This window comes from Triticum aestivum, chromosome 6B (assembly GCF_018294505.1).
Source record: "Triticum aestivum cultivar Chinese Spring chromosome 6B, IWGSC CS RefSeq v2.1, whole genome shotgun sequence".
In the NCBI taxonomy this organism is placed as follows: domain Eukaryota; kingdom Viridiplantae; phylum Streptophyta; class Magnoliopsida; order Poales; family Poaceae; genus Triticum; species Triticum aestivum.
In genome coordinates, this window is record NC_057810.1 from 558,519,597 (window position 1) to 558,541,138 (window position 21,542).

Here is a 21,542-nt window from a genome sequence, read left to right on the forward strand (position 1 = left end):
TTGTGATTCCCGTAGCATGCACGTATAGTGAACCGTTATGTGATGAAGTTGGAGCACGATATATTTATTGATTGTCTTCCTTATGTGTGGAGGTCGGGATCGTGCGATGGTTAAATCCTACCAACCCTTCCCCTAGGAGCATGCGTGTAATAATTTGTTTTGATGACTTGTAGATTTTTGCAATAAGTATATGAGTTCTTTATGACTAATGTTGAGTCCATGGATTATACGCAATTTTCTCACCCTTCCACCATTGCTAGCCTTTCTAGTACCGTGCACTTTTCGCCGGTATCATACACCCACCATATACCTTCCTTAAAACAGCCACCATACCTATCTATCATGGCATTTTCATAGCCATTCCGAGATATATTGCCATGCAACTTTCCACCGTACCGTTTGTTATGACATGCTCCATCATTGTCATATTGCTTAGCATGATCATGTAGTTGACATCGTATTTGTGGCAAAGCCACCATTCATAATTCTTTCATACATGTCACTCTTGATTCATTGCATATCCCGGTACACCGCCGGAGGCATACACATAGAGTCATATTTTGTTCTAAGTATTGAGTTGTAATTGTTGAGTTGTAAGAAAATAAAAGTGTGATGATCATCATTTTTAGAGCATTGTCCCAAGTGAGGAAAGGATGATGGAGACTATGATTCCCCCACAAGTCGGGATGAGACTCCGGACGAAAAAAAAGTCCATAAAAAAAGAGAAAAGGCCCAAATAAAAAAATGAGAGAAAAAGAGAGAAGGGACAATGTTACTATCCTTTTACCACACTTGTGCTTCAAAGTAGCACCATGATCTTCATGATAGAGAGTCTCTCGTTTTTCACTTCCATATACTAGTGGGAATTTTTTGTTATAGAACTTGGCTTGTATATTCCAATGATGGGCTTCCTCAAATTGCCCTAGGTCTTCGTGAGCAAGCGAGTTGGATGCACACCCACTTAGTTTCTTTTGATTGAGCTTTCATATGCTTATATCTCTAGTGCATCCGTTGCATGGCAATCCCTACTCACTCACATCGATATCTATCGATGGGCATCTCCATAGCCCGTTGATACGCCTAGTTGATGTGAGACTATCTTATCCTTTTTTGTCTTCTCCACAACCACCATTCTATTCCACATATAGTGCTATATCCATGGCTCACGCTCATGTATTGCGTGAAAGTTGAAAAGTTTGAAAATTCTAAAGTATGAAACAATTGCTTGGCTGAAACCGGGGTTGTGCATGATTTAATATTTTGTATGATGAAGATAGAGCATAGCCAGACTATATGATTTTGTAGGGATAGCTTTCTTTGGCCATGTTATTTTGAGAAGACATGATTGCTTTGTTAGTATGCTTGAAGTATTATTATTTTTATGTCAATATGAACTTTTGTCTTGAATCTTTCAGATCTGAATATTCATACCACAATTAAGAAGAATTACAGAAATAACCATGCCAAGTAGCACTCCACATCAAAAATTCTTTTTTTTATCATTTACCTACTCGAGGATGAGCAGGAATTAAGCTTGGGGATGCCTGATACGTCTCCAACGTATCTATGATTTTTGATTGCTCCATGCTATATTATCTACTATTTTGGACAATATTGGGCTTTATTTTTCACTTTTATATTACTTTTGGGACTAACCTATTAACCGGAGGCCCAGCCCAGTATTGCTGTTTTTTTTGCCTATTTCAGAGTTTCAAAGAAACGGAATATCAAACAGAGTCCAAATGGAATGAAACCTTCGGGAACGCGATTTTCTCGCCGAATATGATCCAGGAGACTTGGACCCTACGCCACGAAAGCCAGGAGGTGGGCACGAGGGTAGGGGGCGCGCCCTACCCCTCCAGGGCGCGCCCCTGCCTCGTGGCCCCCACCTTGCTCCACTGACGTACTTCTTCCTCCTATATATACCTACGTACCCCGAAACGACCAGATACGGAGCCAAACCTAATTCCACCGTCGCAACTTTCTATACCTTCAAGATCCCATCTCGTGGCCTGTTCCGGAGCTCCGCCGGAAGGGGCATTGATCACGGAGGGCCTCTACATCATCTCCAAGGCCCCTCCGATGAAGTGTGAGTAGTTTACCTCAGACCTTTGGGTCCATAGTTAGTAGCTAGATGGCTTCTTCTCAATTTTTGGATCTCAATACAATGTTCTCCCCCTCCACTACAAAAAAATACACTTCCGTGATGATACGTGTTTGTCACAGTAGGTCGCGTTTTCTGTCATGCATGCACATCCATGACAAATTTATGACAGAATCAAGATAGTCATACCTGTGCTGTCGTAGAAGTGTTCCATGACATTGCCAAAATTATCATCACGGAACTGTCCACTTCCATGACGATAAATCGCGCGTCATAGAAGTGCTTTCGTCAAGGGTGACCGAAACGTGGCATCCACCGTAACGGAATGCCGTTAAGCTATCGGGTCGGATTTTGGATCCGATAACCCGTTAACAGCCACGACCAATGCTGATTTTCCACGTGTAAAATTCTCTTTGGCTGACGGATCCACGCGTCAGCTCCGCATTGGCACAGGTGTCACTCATCCAATGGTCGAGATGGGCCTATGATATGTTGACACATGGACCAGCCCAAAAGTGGCCCACAAAGTTTAAATGGGCCGGCCCAACTGAAGGCCCATAAGATTTAGCGGACCATAATGGGCCGACCCAGCTAAAGGTCCACAAAATTTAGCGGACCATAATGGTCCGGCCCAGCTAAGGGCCCACATGATTTTGCAGACAATAATGGGCCGACCCAACTAAAGGCCCACAAGATTTTGCGGACCACAATGGGCCGGCCCAGCTAAAGGCCCACAAGATTCTGCAGACCATAATGGGCCGGCCCAGCTAAAGGCCAAACATTCTCTGTCAAATCGGCCCGTTAACGGCCTGTCCTAAACTTGTCATCAACGCGGCCCATGGTCACTTCTGGCCCGTTAACAGTCCACTAAGTAATTGGACCGAATTACGGCCCGGTGTATTTCCGGCCCGTTAAAGGTCCGACTTCATTTGGGCCATTTACAGGCCATCAAAACTTTCGGCCCATAAACGACCGTGAAGGATTTGGGTCATATTCGGCCATGTCTGACATTCGGCCTGTTAGAGGCCCACTATAGCTTTGGGCCACTTTCGGCCTGTTAACGCCAGACGTAAACCATGGGGCATATGTGGCCCAATGTCATATCGGGCCCATTAACAGCCCATATAAAAATGACGATAATCTAGCCCGACCGAAGTTCCGTCTGTTAAAGGCCCGTGTATTAGGTCGGCGCATTTACGACCCGTCCGGATTTCGGCCTGTCAAAGATCCGCATCGTAAATGGGCCACCATTTCGGCCTGCTAAGTCCAGTGGGTTATTTGGCACAATCAGGGCCCAATCTCACTTTCGGTCTATTAAAGGCCCATGTTTTTTATGGGCTCGAGATATTTACACCTGTAAATGGCCTATTTTTATTGAGGGCCCAAATTATGTTTAGGCCTGTTAAAGGCCCACTATGGGCACAGGCCTACGAGAAAAATATGAAAGCTTATGCTGATTTAGGCCCAGATATTTTTAGTGGGCTACATGCCAATTTCGGCCCGTAATTGTTTTTAGCCCAATTGGAATGGGCCCGACGAATGTTGGCATGTTGGGCTCCTACAAAGCTTTCGGCCGAATACATTACTAAGATAAACCTACACTATACAAAAATAGCATCGTAATTACTGCAGCCTGAGGCAGCATCATAAATGTTGTATCACAACAAAATAAATTCCAACCATACAACAAAAGGCTTGTTGGCATAAAGTTTACAGTCCTTCCAGATAAAAGCACCATCAGATGTATAGAAGCACAAATCATTTGACCCGAGTGCTAATGTTTCAGGCTGTAGAATCTGATGGAGCAGCACGATCTCCACCTTTTTCCACCATTGCTCTTGAACAACGAAGCGAATGTCTGATAGTCTGGTTTCAAAACCATTCATATCTTGACGACATTTCTCAACCACTATTCTTGTTTCCGAAACAACGTCCATTAGGGATTGGACTTGTGTCTGGAGCACAGATATATCACTCTGTCTAGCAGGAAGATTTTGTTCAGTAGGCGATTTGGACGAGGTTACCTTGATAACCAACCCAAAATTACGCAGGAAGGTGCTTTTTGCACTGTTAGTGGAGAGATATTGACGCACTGCAGCAAGAGGTGACATTGTGCCTGTAGTAGCCTCGTCACCTTCAGGTGGTTGTGGCTATTCAATCATTTGTTCCATAGCTTCCTGAAAGTTTGAACTTGTAGATTAGTGTACCAGATAAGTTACTAATGAGATAAAAACAAAGTAGGTTAAACGTTTATACATAACTTATTTTGGTGAACTACTATAATACATTAGCATGTATTGTAGTGCCAACTACATAATAAAATCACTTTCGGAACATATGTCCATGTAGCATGCCTACTGTATTGTCTATTTCCTCACATTCGTTGACATTTAAGGATAAAGAGACATGGTTTAAAGTAGGATGAACATAGTATGACATCATTCATATCATGGGCAAACAGATATAAAACAAACATGCTATTTTATCATTGTGTGCGCACGTGAACATAACAACTAGATTACAGATCAAGACCAAAAGAATATCCTTCATCTCTTTTAAACCATTTAAGGTGAAATAATACGTTAAGACAACTGTGAATAAAAGTGAACAGAGTAACTGACATTGGCTGCAAACCAATTAGTTAAATGAACACATCACAGTACCAATCAGTTCAAGGTAGGAGGAGTAAGGACTTACAACAGCGGCTTGAACTGGTGTGCTCATGCCCTTCATCTTGCTGGTGTGGAAATCCTTGAAGATTTGCACTGCATTCGGTTCAGGTTCTTTTTGGTCTGCACGAGTTTTCCTCTGTATTTGGAACAAGTCAATATAGATACGATAATATGGCACAAAAAAGAAGGAAGTGGCATCTATTTACAAGAGCCTCGCAGTGTGCAATATAGCTACGAGATCCTGTTGTCTGTTGGAATTTCACTTTAGAACGGTTGGTTTTGTTCTTCAAATAGTTAGCCTAGAAGAAGATACACTTGTAAGGCACATACATAAATACAAGTTCAATATGTGGTCTGATCAAATACATATAGCCTAACTGATACTTTGGATCAGACCAGTGTTTAACAAGGGCTCTCCAGTCTTCATCTGTAACATATTCCACTGGAGATGTTTGGGCGATTTCATTGTTAGCCTTGCCTTCAAAGTGAGATTTTCTAAGGTGGTACCGATATTGTCGCAGAGCAGACTGAAAAACATGAGTGCATGCTTGTTTAGTTGCATCATCTTTCGGATCCAACTTGAACCTCATCTGTTGAAAAAAGAATGTGAGTCTTATTAGGAGGAAGCTAGAAAGTATGGGACAGAGTAAGACAATATTACTAATTGCGATGAATAACATTACTTACGGATAAATGGTCAAGGAAGGTGTTAAACTGGGTATTGTCTTTCTCATTCCTGTACTGGATCCAAGTTGGGAGGATACGTGCATGACACCTAACGACAATGGCTGCCTCTGATACTAACTTGGCTGACTCTATAGCATCACGTGGCCTTTTTAAACCTGCCTCAAAATGGATCTCCATTCTTCCTCCTTTAGATTTTGTTAATTTATCAAGCATTATCCCTGATGTCTGTTTCCGCTTGCGCCATGGTGCTAGTTCAACAACAAATATGAAAAGTGTTAGTGTACATCAAACTGTGAGAGTACATATAAAGGAGCATGCAACTGCAACTTGACTCGGTCAGGTACCGTCTTGGTGTTGATGCTCATGAGGTTCATCTGATCTTGCCAAGTCCTGTTGTGTCAGCAGTGCTTCAGAAGTAGTGTTAGGTGTGAAGGCAGCTTGGGAACTGGCAAGTTCCGGAGCAAACGAACGAGTAACTGGTTGAGATGCTGGTACAGTTGAAGCGCATGCTGCAGCTGGTGGAGCAAGTGATACTGTTTTGTAGATTTAGCCGGTGGACTTGGACCTTCTACTGCACTATAAGTACCAGCAGAATCTCGATGACAGAACCTTTTCCGTTTCACCCTACGAGTAACAGCACTCCCTACTATATTATTTTCCTTGCTCTTTTTTGACTTTGCCATGTCAAGCTGTACCCACAACACAAAAGAATAAAATCACTCTTCAGAACTCATTGATGCATGATACAGACAAGCAATACTTTGATGTAAGACAACCGTATGAGGATGGAATATGTAGGAAAAATAGGACGTCATGACATATTCACAGCTACGATGTGCAAACTAAGCAGAAGGATTTTCAAGAAAATAGAAGTAATGCAAGCTAGACACGATATGAAAGATGCAACCAATATTACTCTGCCAAGTTAAAAGTGTCTTGTCAGAAGTGGCAATTCGAAAAATTAGAAGCAGTACAACATAGAAATCAATGCAAGATGCAACCACTATCAAACTGCCATGTTAAAAGCGTCCAATCATGAGTGACTGATGCGGGATACACAACAGCAGTACTTTGATGTAAGAACATGGTATGATAGATAGATGAAGTGTATTCTAGATACAGAAAGCCATGTCATATGCACATGTATAACATATAAACTCAGCAGGTGCAATTTAATCAAAATAGAAGAAATACAGGCTAGACAACATATGCAACATGAAACCAATTATCACACTGTCAACTTAGAGCAAGCACCTGCGATGGTGGAGTACGGGAGATGAACTCATCATGTAGACTTGGGACTTCAACTTCATTAGCAGTAGCAGTGGCAAATCTAGAGAGTCTCTGTTTGCGTCGGTGCGGAGGACCACCAACATCCCCTAACTTACTCTTTTCCTTCCTATTTTCTGATATTGCCTTATGAAGTCAAAACCATAAGAAGATGAATAAAATTAGCTCTGCATAACTGGTTGATGCATGATACAGACGAACACTACTTTGATGTAAGGCAAGCGTAGGATAGGAGGATGGAATATATACAAAAAAGACAGTGTTTCATATTCACACGTACGACAGGAGGATGGAATATGTATGAAAAAACAGTAAGTGGAAGGCATTTCAACAAAATTAGAAGAAATGAAAGCTAGGCACCATATGAACATGCAACCAATATCACTCTATCAGGTAAAGAGTGTCTCATCGTAAGTGCCATCTCAAGAAATTAGAAGAAGTACAAGCTAGAAGAGAATGCAAGATGCAACCTACATCACAATCCCAAGTTAAATGTGTCTTATGGGTAAGTGATCGTTGCAGGTATAAGTTGTAAGCTACACAGATGCAACTCAACATAATCAGAAGCAATACAAACTAGACATCATACGGAAAACGCAACCACGTATAACAGTTCCAAGTAAGAGCAAGCACCTGTGATGGTGGAGTAGGGGAGATATGCTCATCATGTACACGTATGTTCTAGAAACAGGGACACGTGTCATATTCACAGGCATTATGTGTAAAGTAAGCAGATGCAATTCAAGTTAGAAGCAATACAAGCTAGACATCATACGCAACATGCAACCGCATATAATAGTGTCAAGTTAGAGCAAGCACCCTATGATGGTGGAGTAGGGGAGATGTGCTCATCATCTACATAGCTACGCTGACTGTCCAGCCTTGTGTTGTCTTGCGAATCTTGTTGGGAGGATGGCGGAGTAGAATCTGTAGAGACCCCCTGTTTGAGTTGCTCCGAAGGACCACCATAATCCACTACCGGACTAATTTCCTTCAGCTGTAATGATTTTGCATTGTGAAGTCAAACCGATAAGAAAAAGGAATAAAATTCGCTCTTCAGAACTCATTCATGCATGATACTGACGAACACTACTCAGATGAAAGGCAAACACATGATGCGAGGATGGAATATGTATGAAAAACAGGATGGTGTGACATATTCACACCTATGATGTGGTAACTAAGCAGAAGCCATTTGAACAAATTAGAAGCACTGCAAGCTAGACACCATATGAAAGATGCAACCAATATCACTCTGCCAAGTTCAAACTGTATGGCGTTTCAACAAATTAGAAGAAGTACATGCTAGAAATCATATGCAAGACACAACCAATATCACAGTGGCGACTTAAAGGTGCCTTATCATAAGTGACTGGTGCGGGATATGCAAGAATAGTAGTCTGATGTAGAAACAGGAACACATGTCATATTCACATGCATTATGTGTATAGTAAGCAGATGCAATTCAACAAAGTTAGAAGCAATACAAGCTAGACATCATACGCAACATGCAACCACATATAATAGTGCCAAGTTAGAGCAAGCACCTGTGATGGTGGAGTAGGGGAGATGTGCTTATCATCTACACATCTACGTTGACTGTCTAGCCTTGCATTGTCTTGCGAATCTTGGTGGGAGGATGGCGGAGTAGAATCTATAGAGAACCTCCGTTTCAGTTGCTCGGAAGGACCACCATCATCCAATGCCTTGCCAATTTCCTTCAGCTTTATTGATTTTGCATTGTGAGGTCATACCGACAAGAAAAAGGAATATCATTCGCTCTTCAGAACTCATTCATGCATGATACTGACGAACACTACTCTGATGAAAGGCAAAGTCATGATACGAGGATGGAATATGTACGAAAAATGGACGGCTTGACATATTCACACCTATGATGTCGTAACTAAGCAGAAGGCACTTCAACAAATTAGAAACACTGCAAGACACCATATGGAAGGTGCAGTCAATATCACTCTGCCAAGTTAAAACTGTCTTGTCATAGGTGGCATTCATCAAACTAGAAGCAATACATGCTAGAAATCATATTCAAGACGCAAACCAATATCACACTGCCAACTTAAAGGTGTCCCATCATAAGTGACTGATGCAGGATACACAACAAGAGTAGTTTCATGTAAGAATATGGTGTGATAGACAGATATAGTATGTACCAAAAACAGGAAAGTGTGTCATATTCACATGTATCATGTGTAAGCTAAGCAGATGCAGTTTACACTAGTTAGGAGCAATACGAGCTAGACACCATATGCAACATGCCACCAGATATGACACTGCCAAGTTAGAGCAAGCACCTTGGATGGTGGAGTAGGGGAGCGGAGACTTGGACCTTGTAATGCACTATCAGTACAAGGAGAATCGGTACAGATGCTCCGTTTACGTTGCTGCGGAGGACCACCATCATCGCCTTCCTTACTATTTTCCTTCCTCTTTCTTGATTTTGCCTTGTCAAGGCAAACCTACAAGAAAAAGGAATAAAATTTGCTCTTCAGAACTCATTGATGCATGATACTGATGAACACTACTTTCATGTAAGGCAGCCGCATGATAGGAGGATGGAATATGTATGAAAAACAGGACAGCGTGACATATTGACATGTATGATGTATGAAGTGTAAACTAAGCACAAGGTGCTTGAACTTGTCAGAATCGATGCAAGCTAGAAACCATATGAAAGATGAAACCAATATCACTCTCCCAAATTAAAAGGGTGCCCTAACAAATGTATTTGACCAAATTAGAAGCATGTAACATCCCAAATTTTCAATTTGGAATGTTATACATTAGATCATCAATGCATATCATATTTTATTTGCTTTTGGTTTTGATCCTAGAAATTCTATGCAACTCAAGGACCCACGAAGAGAGTTGGGGATTTCGTTATTTTCATATTTGAGTTTTCTCAAATTTTGAGAATAGGATCATTTGATTTTACTTATTTTATCTTCAATTATTTCTATTACAAAAATACAAGAGAGGGAATAAAATGACTTTCCCAAAATATAGAAATATTGAGGATTTGATAATAAAATCAAATAAGATTTTATTTCGGAGTTTTTCACTATTTTTATTTGAATTTAGGAAAAATATGTGTTTTTCAAAGTTGCATTTAGGCCCCAAATAAATGTTCACTTTGTCCGGCTTGACTTTAGAAGTCGGGAAAAATTTATTTCGGGTTTTTTGGAGTCCGTTTAGTATTTGTTTTATTTGTTTTTCTATGTGTTATTATTTAAAAAAAACGCGAACCGACTCCGGGCCGTACCCGAGCGGGACTCCGCCCGGGGCAGCCCTTATAAGCCGGCCGTCCGAGCCCCACAGCCCACCAGCCCGCGCCGCCACCCGGGCCCCAACCCTAACCCTAGCCGCCGCCCGCGCCGCCTCGACCCGCGCCGCCGCCGCCTCGCCGCTGCCGCGCCGCCTCGCCGCTGCCTCGCCGCTGCCGCCCTGCCCGCTCGCCCGAGCCGCCCCGCCGCCCACCGGACCCGCCGCCGAGGTAGCCGCCATCGCCGGCGGTTTTCTCTAGAAAACCGCCCGTTTTTTTAAAATCCGCGGTTTATTTTTTTGTTAGATCTGTTTTTAATGGGCTATTTGCATTTCTGCCCCTAACTCGAACCACCTACTCAGATTTGCCCCTAATTCCAAAGCATGCTCAAATTTGCCCCTCTGCCGTTAAGTCACTACTCAGAAATGCCCTTTCGTCCAGTCAAAGGCCTTTGACCGTCAAAGGCCCATGTGTACTGTAGCAGACGGAAAGTGCTACAGTATTGGACAGAAAGTGCTACAGTACTGTACGGAAGGGCATTTCTGAGTAGTGACTTAAGGGCGGAGGGGTAAATTTGAGCATGCTTCAAAATTAGGGGCAAATCTGAGTAGTGGGTTCGAGTTAGGGGCACAGATGTAAATGTCCCTTTTTTAATAGATCGGTTTATTTTTCGGTTTAGTCAATTTAGTGAGCGTTCGCTTGTTCGTTCGTTTTAACGAACGTGTTCGTCGTTTAGATCCAGATAACGAACGTTCGTTCGTTAATCTGTTCGTCGTTTTTCTTTTTCTCGGATTTTCCGCGAATTATTTCTGATCGCGTTTCCTGATCCGATTTTCGTTTTAGTATAACTTTTCACTCGTTTATCGGAATCAGGCAATTCAAGCGCCTGGAGTTTCGTCTCGAAACCCTCTTTCTGTTTAACCAACTTGAACAAGTTTTTTCTTCTGTAAAATTTGACTTAAGTCCAGATTAGTAAAACGAAGTTGTTTTCTTTCGCCGTTTGACTTTCGTTGCTTCGTTTGATTTGATTCTTTTTGCAAACCAGAGTGCTTAAGTTGAAATTTCTGGTTAGATCTCTTATTTGAGTTTTACCTGTGCATTAGATGAGTACTTATTGTATGCTTGTTTGTTTGTCTGCGATAGAATACCCGGAGTGCGTCGCCTGTTTCTTCGAATCTCTAGGTTTCACGGATCATCAGCAAGGCAAGTAACACTTTGATCATACCTTTCTACTACCCAGTTTTTATTGCATTAGATCAATCCTCAAACATTGCATGATTAGGATCTAATTAAATTGTGGGATGGGAAGTAGATGAGGTAGTACCTATTAACTGTTTTATTATCAAACCTTGGGAGTTACTTCTACGTTTGCTTATCATGCCATGCTATGCTAGTAGACATGGATTGGGTAAGTGATATCCATGACAGATGTGAGATTGTTAATTAATGGTTTATCTAAGGTGGCAACTTAAACACACATCTGGGTGGATTGAGGTACCTGGGTATTCCAGGATTGCCTGTTTCTTTTTGGACTGCCACCCAGGCTCAAAGGGATCATGAGACTATTCATACTAGAAACTTCCGTGTGCAGCCACAAGCTATTATGGGCTCTAGCATAGTTGACTAAGTCGTGCGAACTCTTACAGTGGTAGACTAGCTGATGTAGGGGATGTAGGTTGGTATGGTCTACCCGATCGTAAGGTGCTAGCGCTTCTGAAAGACTATGTCTCGGTCATCCGTTTCTCAAACACCATGTAGTGCCAGAAATCCAACTGAGGAGATCGAGTCTTGTGGGGAAAAGTGCGCAAATCTCTGCAGAGTGTACAAACTAATCATGGTTAGCCGTGTCCCCGGTTATGGACGTTTTGAGTATCTAGTACTTGGATTATCATGTGAATCTCATCATGTTACTTTAATTAATTCTGTTGGGTTTTAAATGATGATTACTTTATTTGGGATTGAGGATGCTGTCAACCATTCTCAATGTTTAACAACCACCATGATAGTTAAATAAAATTTACTCCTTTGCAGTAGGGAAAAATTGGCTTTACGCAAAACTGTAACCATAGAGCTTTCCACCAGCCATATATGCATGTAGTATAGCCTATTCCTTCATTACTCTCTATGTGTTACATTGCCAGCATATTCCATGTGCTGACCCGTTTCGGGCTGCAACGTTTCATGTTGCAGACTTTTCAGACGACGAGTAAGGTGCCTTTAGGTCGTGGTTCTATACTCAGTGATGCCGTTGGAGTTGATGGACTCACTTATCTTCCAAGCCTTCCGCTGTTATCGTTATTAGATGGCCTTAAGCCATATTTATTGTAATAAGTTCTCTTTTGAGACATTCGATGTAATAAGTGTGTGATTGCTACTCTGTTATAAATCCTTCAAGTACTGTGTGGTGTCAGCATTACTGATCCAGGGATGACACCTGAGCACAGAGATCAGATCGTTTGAGGTCTGGTCGCTACAAGATGGTATCAGAGCACACGCTGACTGTAGGACACGACCACTAAGCTAAAACCCTAGATCACTACTCTCTTCTCATTTCTGACTCCTCATCTTTTCTACTCTTTTAGGATGACAGAAGCGAGGATCAAGTTCACACAGGCGGATGAAGATACACCCTTTGGACGACATCTGAAGGAGGTCACTAAGTACCTGAACATCGGAATACCAAGCTTCACCGGGACCTACAACACCACTTTACCCGAAGAGGAGCGTTGGAAGATTCAAGCTCAAGTTCCAGGAAGGACGTTCGCGCCAGTCACGGAGCCCATAGAGTGTATTTTTAATGCACCAACCAGGAGTCTGTGAAAGAGCATGGCAGCTTACATCACCATGGGACGCATTGGAGAAGTTTATCAAGATGACCTCAAGGATATTATCTACCAGATTTGTGGGTGCCGAGATGAACAATGGGAGATAGTTAGCACCAAGAAGGATAGATCCATTGCAGCCTTCATCCAAGAGCTAAACCAACACAATCGACGGCAGGAGAACCAGATGTGCGCAGACATGATGGAGTTGAAGAAAGCAAATGCTAGAATTATCGAACTAGAAGGAGAACTGAATGCCACTCGCAAGGATTACATGGAGGAGATCGTCGCTCTAGTGAGACAAAACAACGACCTTAAGGAGAAAATTGAAGAACTCATGGGGAATTCAGCACCCAGAGGAGAAGATGACGATTGCACTTTTCTAGAAAACTACATCATCATCGACGACACCGATTCCGAACCTAGTGATGATGACTTCGAAGACGAAGCTGGAGCAGACATCATGGAGTCTTCATCGGAGCAGTTTTTCTAGAAGACCACCATAGCAGTAGTAGTATTCCACCATGTATATAGCATAACCCAAGCACTTTTGCAATAGTTCTAGACCGTTGTATGCCCTTGTTTGATTGAATGAAGTGATTTTGTGTGCATTTGTCTCATGAGCATATGGGTAGTGTTTTCTCTTTAGACCTCATTCTGTTCTTAATTCTCATCTTTTCTAAACCCTCAGATGCCTCCGAGATGTGACAATGGATTTGCATTCCCACCGGAGCTCACTCAGTTGATCCAGCAGCAGAATGCTTTGATGCAATTGCTAGTCCAGAACCACAACAACAACAACAACAACAACAACCCACCACCGCAACCACCTGTTGATCACTTAACCCGTTTTCTTAGGCTGAATCCGCCGGTGTTCTCCAGTAGCACCGAGCCGATAGTGGCAGATGATTGGCTCCGTAAGACAGGGAGGGAGTTGACAACTGCAGGATGTGCAGATAGGGAAAAGGTGAAATTTGCCGCTCATCAGCTTGAAGGACCCGCAACAGCATGGTGGGAGAATTTTACAGCCACTTACCCTATGGATACTGTCACATGGGATCAGTTTCAGCAAGCTTTCCGTACTGCCCATGTTTCAGCAGGAGCTATGGCCATGAAGAAGCGTGAGTTTCGCAACTTGCGCCAAGTAGGACGGACAGTTGGCCAGTATGTGGATGACTTTAGTAAGATAGCACGTTATGCCCCAGATGACGTTGCTACGGATGCATCTAAGCAGGAGAAGTTTCTGGAAGGACTGAATGACGAGCTGAGCATGCAGTTGATGGTAGCAAGCTTCAACAACTACCAAGAGTTGGTAGATCGTGCTCTTATGATTGAAGGGAAGCAGCAACAGATTGAAAACCGCAAGAGGAAGTATGGACAGGGGAAGTACAATTCTGGAGCTCAGCAGAAGCCCCGTCTTACCCCTAAACCTGGAGTTCATTTTCAGCATACCCATGGAGGAGGTAGCTCGCACAATCATAATGTTGGGGAATGTAGTAATTTCAAAAAATTTCCTACGCACACGGAAGATCATGGTGATGGCATAGCAACGAGAGGGGAGAGTGTATGTCCACGTACCCTCGTAGACGTAAGCGGAAGCGTTATCACAATGTTTCCTACGCACACGCAAGATCATGGTGATGGCATAGCAACGAGAGGGGAGAGTGTATGTCCACGTACCCTCGTAGACGTAAGCGGAAGCGTTATCACAATGCGGTTGATGTAGTCGTACGTCTTCACGATCCGACCGATCCAAGCACCGAACGTACGGAGCCTCCGAGTTCAGCACACGTTCAGCTCGATGACGATCTCCGGCCTCCGATCTAGCCGAGCTCCGGAGATGAGTTTCGTCAGCACGACGGCGTGGTGACGATGATGATGTTCTACCGGCGCAGGGCTTCGCCTAAACTCCGCGACGATACGACCGAGGTGGAATATGGTGGAAGGGGGCACCGCACACGGCTATGGAACGATCCGTAGATCAACTTGTGTGTCTATGGGGTGCCCCTACCCCCGTATATAAAGGAGTGGAGGAGGGGAGGGCCGGCCCTCTTCTATGGCACGCCCTAAGGGAGTCCTACTCCCACTGGGAGTAGGATTCCCCCTTTCCTAGTCCAACTAGGAGTCCTTCCATGTATTAGGAGTAGGAGACAAGGAAGGGGAAGAGAGAAGGGAAGGAAGGAGGGGGTGCGGCCCCTCCCCCTAGTCCAATTCGGACTAGGCCATGGGGGGGGGGGGCGCGGCCTGCCCTAGGCAGCCCCTCTCTCTTTCCCGCAGGGCCCAATAAGGCCAATACTTCTCCCCGGCGAATTCCCGTAACTCTCCGGTACTCCGAAAAATACCCGAATCACTCGGAACCTTTTCGAACTCCGAATATAGTCGTCCAATATATCGATCTTTATGTCTCGACCATTTCAAGACTCCTCGTCATGTCCCCGATCTCATCCGGGACTCCGAACTCCTTCGGTACATCAAAACTCATAAACTCATAATATAACTATCATCGAAACCTTAAGCGTGCGGACCCTACGGGTTCGAGAACTATGTAGACATGACCTAGAACTATTCTCGGTCAATAACCAATAGCGGGACCTGGATGCCCATATTGGCTCCTACATATTCTACAAAGATCTTTATCGGTCAAACCGCATAACAACATACGTTGTTCCCTTTGTCATCGGTATGTTACTTGCCCGAGATTCGATCGTCGGTATCCAATACCTAGTTCAATCTCGTCACCGGCAAGTCTCTTTACTCGTTCTGTAATGCATCATGCCGTAACCAACTCATTGGTTACATTGCTTGCAAGGCTTATAATGATGTGCATTACCGAGAGGGCCCAGAGATACCTCTCCGACAATCGGAGTGACAAAACCTAATCTCGAAATACGCCAACTCAACATGTACCTTCGGAGACACCTGTAGTACTCTTTATAATCACCCAGTTACGTTGTGACGTTTGGTAGTACCCAAAGTGTTCCTCCGGTAAACGGGAGTTGCATAATCTCATAGTTACAGGAACATGTATAAGTCATGAAGAAAGCAATAGCAACATACTAAACGATCAAGTGCTAAGCTAACGGAATGGGTCAAGTCAATCACATCATTCTCCTAATGATGTGATCCCGTTAATCAAATGACAACTCTTTTGTCCATGGCTAGGAAACATAACCATCTCTGATAAACGAGCTAGTCAAGTAGAGGCATACTAGTGACACTATGTTTGTCTATGTATTCACACATGTATTATGTTTCCGGTTAATACAATTCTAGCATGAATAATAAACATTTATCATGAAATAAGGAAATAAATAATAACTTTATTATTGTCTCTAGGGCATATTTCCTTCAGTCTCCCACTTGCACTAGAGTCAATAATCTAGTTCACACCGCCATGTGATTTAATACCAATATTCATATCTGTATATGATTAACACCCATAGTTCACATCATCATGTGACCAACATCCAAAGGGTTTACTAGAGTCAATAATCTAGTTCACATCACTATGTGATTAACACCCAAAGAGTACTAAGGTGTGATCATGTTTTGCTCGTGAGAGAAGCTTAGTCAACGGGTCTGTCGCATTGAGAGCCATATGTATTTTGCAAATATTTTATGTCCACAATGCTCTGCACGGAGCTACTCTAGCTAATTGCTCCCACTTTCAATATGTATCCAGGTTGAGACTTAGAGTCATCTGGATCAGTGTAAAAGTTTGCACTGATGTAACTTTTACAACAAACTCTTTTATCACCTCCATAATCGAGAAACACCTCCTTAGTCCTTACTAAGGATATTCTTGACCAATGTCCAGTGATCTACTCCTAGATCACTATTGTACTCCCTTGCCAAATTCAGAGCAAGGTATACAATAGGTCTGGTACATAGCATAGAACACTTTATAGAACCTATGACTGAGGCATAGAGAATGACTTTTCATTCTCTTTCTATTTTCTGCTGTGGTCGGGATTTGAGTCTTACTCAATTTCATACCTTTGCATCACAGGCAAGATCTCCTTCTTTGACTGTTTCATTTTTGAAATATTTCAAAAATTTATCAAGGTATGTATACATTGAAAAATCTCATCAAGCGTCTTGATCTATCTCAATAGATCTTGATGCTCAATATGTAAGTAGCTTTTACTGAGGTCTTTTCTTTTTAAAGAACTCCTTTAAAACACTCCTTTATGCTTTGCAGAAAAATTCTACATCATTTCTGATCAACAATATGTCACTCACATATACTAATCAGAAAGGCTGTAGTGCTCCCACTCACTTTATTGTAAATACAAGCTTCATCGTAAGTCCATATAAAACTATATGCTTTGATCAACTTATCAAAGCGTATATTCCAACTCCGAGATGCTTGCACCAGTCCATAGATGGATCGCTGGAGCTTGCACATTTTGTTAGCACCTTTAGGATTGACAAAACCTTCTGGTTGCATCATATACAACTCTTATTTAATAAATCCATTAAGGAATGCAGTTTTGACATCCATTTGCCAGATTTCATAAAATGTGGCAATTGCTAACATGATTCAGACAGACTTAAGCATCGATACGAGTGAGAAAATCTCATCGTATTCAACACCTTGAACTTGTTGAAAACCTTTTTGCGACAAGTCGAGCTTTGTAGATAGTAACACTACTATCAACGTCCGTCTTCCTCTTGAAGATCCATTTATTTAACATGGCTTGCTGATCATCGAGCAAGTCAATCAAAGTCCATACTTTGTTCTCATACATGGATCATATCTCAGATTTTATGGCCTCAAGCCATTTCGCGGAATCTGGGCTCATCATCGCTTCCTCCTAGTTCGTAGGTTCATCATGGTCTAGTAACATGACTTCCAGAACAGTATTACCGTACTACTCTGGTGCGGACTGTACTTTGGAAGACCTACGAGGTTTTGTAGTAACTTGATCTGAAGTTTCATGATCATCATCATTAGCTTCCTCACTAATTGGTGTAGGAATCACTGGAACTGAATTCCGTGATGAACTACTTTCCAATTTAGGAGAAGGTACAAATTACCTTATCAAGCTCTACTTTCCTCCCACTCACTTCTTTCGAGAGAAACTCCTTCTCTAGAAAGGATCCATTTTTAGCAACGAATATCTTGCCTTCGGATCTGTGATAGAAGGTGTACCCAACTATTTCCTTTGGGTATTTTATGAAGACGCACTTCTCCGATTTGGGTTCGAGCTTATCAGGATGAAACTTTTTCACATAAGCATCGCAGCCCCAAACTTTAAGAAACGACAACTTGGGTTTCTTGCTAAACCACAGTTCATATGTTGTCGTCTCAACGGATTTAGATGGTGCCCTTTTAATGTGAATGCAGCTGTCTCTAATGCATAACCCCAAAAAAATATTGGTAAATCAGTAAGAGACATCATAGATCGCACCATATCCAATAAAGTGCGGTTATGATGTTCGGACACACCATAACGTTGTGGTGTTCCAGGTGGCGTGAGCTGTGAAACTACTCCACATTGTTTTAATTGAAGACCAAACTCGTAACTCAAATATTCGTCTCCGCGATCAGATCGCAGAAACTTTATTTTCTTATTATGATGATTTTTCCACTTCACTCTGAAATTCTTTGAACCTTTCAACTATTTTAGACTTATGTTTCATCAAGTAGATATACCCATATCTGCTCAAATCATCTTGTGAAGGTCAGAAAATAATGATACTTGCCACGAGCCTTCATACTCATTGGTCTGCATACATCAGTATGTATTATTTCCAATAAGTCAGTAGCTCGTTCCATTGTTCCGAAGAACGGAGTTTTAGTCATCTTGCCCAAAAGGCACGGTTCGCAAACATCAAATGATTCATAACCAAGTGATTCCGAAAATCCATCTTTATGGAGTTTCTTCATGCGCTTTACACCGATATGACCCAAACAGTAGTGCCACAAATAAGTTGCACTATCATTATTAACTTTACATCTTTTGGCCTCAATATTATGAATATGTGTATCACTACGATCGAGATCCAACAAACTATTTTCATTGGGTGTATGACCATTGAAGGTTTTATTCATGTAAACAGAACAACAATTATTCTCTGATTTTAAATGAATAACCGTATTGCAATAAACACGATCAAATCATATTCATGCTCAACGCAAACACCAAATAACATTTATTTAGGTTTAACACTAATCCCGAAAGTATAGGGAGTGTGCGATGATGATCATATCAATCTTGGAACTACTTCCAACACTCATCGTCACTTTCCCTTCAACTAGTCTCTGTTTATTCTATAACTCCTGTTTCGAGTTACTAATCTTAGCAACCGAACAAGTATCAAATACTCAGGGGCTACTATAAACACTAGTAAGGCACACATCAATAATCTGTATATCAAATATACCCTTGTTCACTTTGCCATCCTTCTTATCCACCAAATATTCAGGGCATTTCCGCTTCCAGTGACCATTTCCTTTGCAGTGTAAACACTCAGTTTTAGGCTATGGTCCAGTTTCGGGCTTCTTCGCAGGAGTGAAAACTTGCTTGTCTTTCCACTTGAAGTTCCCTTTCTTTCCCTTTGCCCTTCTCTGGAAACTAGTGGTCTTGTCAATCATCAACATTTGATGCTCTTTCTTGATTTCTACCTTCGTCGATTTCAACATCACGAAGAGCTCGGGAATCGTTTTCGTCATCCCTTGCATACTATAGTTCATTACGAAGTTCTAGTAACTTAGTGATGGTGACTAGAGAATTCTGTCAATCACTATCTTATCTGGAAGATTAACTCCCACTTGATTCAAGCGATTGAAGTACCCAGACAGTCTGAGCACATGCTCACTAGTTGAGCGATTCTCCTCCATCTTTTAGCTATAGAACTTGTTGGAGACTTCATATCTCTCAACTCAGGTATTTGCTGGAAATATTAACTTCAACTCCTGGAACATCTCATATGGTCCATGACGTTCAAAACTTCTTTGAAGTCCCGATTCTAAGCCGTTAAGCATGGTGCACTAAACTATCAAGTAGTCATCATTTTGAGCTAGCCAGACGTTCATAACTTCTGCATCTGCTCCTGCAATAGGTCTGTCACCTAGCGGTGCATTAAGGACATAATTCTTCTGTGCAGCAATGAGGATAAGCCTCAGATCACGGATCGAATCCGCATCATTGCTACTAACATTTTTCAACACAATTTTCTTAGGAACATATCAAAATAAACATACGAAAGCAACAACGCAAGCTATTGATCTATAACATAATTTGCAAAATACTACCAGGACTAAGTTCATGATAAATTTAAGTTCAATTAATCATATTACTTAAGAACTCCCACTTAGACAGACATCTCTCTAGTCATCTAAGTGATCACGTGATCCAAATCAACTAAACCATAACCGATCATCACGTGAGATGGAGTAGTTTTCAATGGTGAACATCACTATGTTGATCATATCTACTATATGATTCACGCTCGACCTTTCGGTCTCCGTGTTCCGAGGCCATATCTGCATATGCTAGGCTCGTCAAGTTTAACCTGAGTATTCTGCGTGTGCAAAACTGGCTTGCACCCGTTGTAGATGGACGTAGAGCTTATCACACCCGATCATCATGTGGTGTGTGTGCACGACGAACTTTGGCAACGGTGCATACTCAGGGAGAACACTTCTTGATAATTTTAGTGAGAGATCATCTTAAAATGCTACTGTCAAACAAAACAGAATAAGATGTATAACAGATAAACATCATATGCAATCAAAATATGTGACATGATATGGCCATGATCATCTTGCGCCTTTGATCTCCATCTCCAAAGTGCTGTCATGATCTCTATCGTCACTGGCACGACACCATGATCTTCATCATCTTGATCTATATCAATGTGTCGTCACATGGTCATCTTGCCAACTATTGCTCTTGCAACTATTGCTATCGCATAGCGATAAAGTAAAGCAATTATTTGGCACTTGCATCTTATGCAACAAAGAGACAACCATAGGGCTTCTGCCAGTTGCCGATAATTTCAACAAAACATGATCATCTCATACAATAACTTATATCTCATCACGTCTTGACCATATCAAATCACAACATGCCCTGCAAAAACAAGTTAGACGTCCTCTACTTTGTTGTTGCAAATTTTACGTGGCTGCTACGGGCTTAGCAAGAACCGTTCTTACCTACGCATCAAAAACCACAACGATAGTTCGTCAAGTTGGTGCTGTTTTAACCTTCGCAAGGACCGGGCGTAGCCATACTCGATTCAGCTAAAGTGAGAGAGACAGACACCCGCCAGCCACCTTTAAGCACGAGTGCTCATAACGGTGAAACCAGTCTCGCGTAAGCGTACGCGTAATGTCGGTCCGGACCGCTTCATCTCATAATACCGCCGAACCAAAGTATGACATGCTGGTAAGCAGTATGACTTATATCGCCCACAACTCACTTGTGTTCTACTCGTGCATATAACATCAACGCATAAACCTAGGCTCGGATGCCACTGTTGGGGAACGTAGTAATTTCAAAAAATTTCCTACGCACACGCAAGATCATGGTGATGGCATAGCAACGAGAGGGGAGAGTGTATGTCCACGTACCCTCGTAGACCGTAAGCGGAAGCGTTATCACAACGTGGTTGATGTAGTCGTACGTCTTCACGATCCGACCGATCCAAGCACCGAACGTACGGAGCCTCTGAGT